This window comes from Sinocyclocheilus anshuiensis, unplaced genomic scaffold, assembly GCF_001515605.1.
Source record: "Sinocyclocheilus anshuiensis isolate Anshui unplaced genomic scaffold, SAMN03320099.WGS_v1.1 scaffold1421, whole genome shotgun sequence".
Taxonomy (NCBI): domain Eukaryota; kingdom Metazoa; phylum Chordata; class Actinopteri; order Cypriniformes; family Cyprinidae; genus Sinocyclocheilus; species Sinocyclocheilus anshuiensis.
The window spans coordinates 87,581-88,579 of NW_015548279.1; positions in this window are offsets into that span (position 1 = coordinate 87,581).

The window sequence follows — 999 nt, forward strand, 5'->3', positions numbered from 1 at the left end:
CTATCTATCTATCTATCTGTCTGTCTGTCTGTCTGTCTGTCTGTCTATATCTATCTATCTCTCTGTCTATCTATCTATCTCTCTGTCTATCTATCTATCTGTCTATCTCTCTCTGTCTGTCTGTCTATCTATCTATCTATCTATCTATCTGTCTGTCTGTCTGTCTGTCTGTCTGTCTATCTATCTAAATCATACATAGGCTAAATGCATCTGGTAAAGTGGTAAAATAAACCAGTAGTTTAAAAGTGATTGAAAATAATTAATTCGACGATGTTTGCAGCAGGTGTCAAATTGTTATATAGGGGAGAGCGGGGCACAAAGTAACATTTTTTGACTTTCTCAGTTTGTGTAAATCCACATGGGGTTCAGAATATATATTTTTTTAGCCACAGTAATTTTACACTTGTCTAGTACAATATGTCGCCTTGTTTCATAATTACAGTGTATACGTTTTTCTTTATTTACCCTCAAAAAATGGAAGTGAAATGTGACAACATGCCCCGTAGGTGGGGTACATTGTTACATGTCTTGAAATAATAATTTCTAAACATTAAACTCGGTCTTTATTCACCTGTTTCTCGTTGTTTCTCATTAAAATTCATTAAAGTAAATAGTGTAAATTACATCGCTAATGTCATAGAATAGCACATTGTAATTAGTGGTCGACCGATACTGTTTTTTTGACAGCCGATGCCGATATCTTGGAAAGCAGGGTGGCCGATGGCCGATAAAGCCAGAATTGTAATTTTACTATGGTAAAATAAATGTTCATTGATATCTTCAAAAGTTTTTTGAATTTTGGCACACTTTTTTTCTATGTAATGTTGATATGGTAACTAACAAATACTGTGAATTTTGTTATGCTAGCATGTGTGGAAATATTCAAACCATGCGTGTTACAACTAACCCTGCATTACTTTGTGCCCCGCGCTCCCCTATATACAGGTGCAGCTCAATAAATTAGAATGTCGTGGAAAAGTTCATTTATTTCAGTAATTC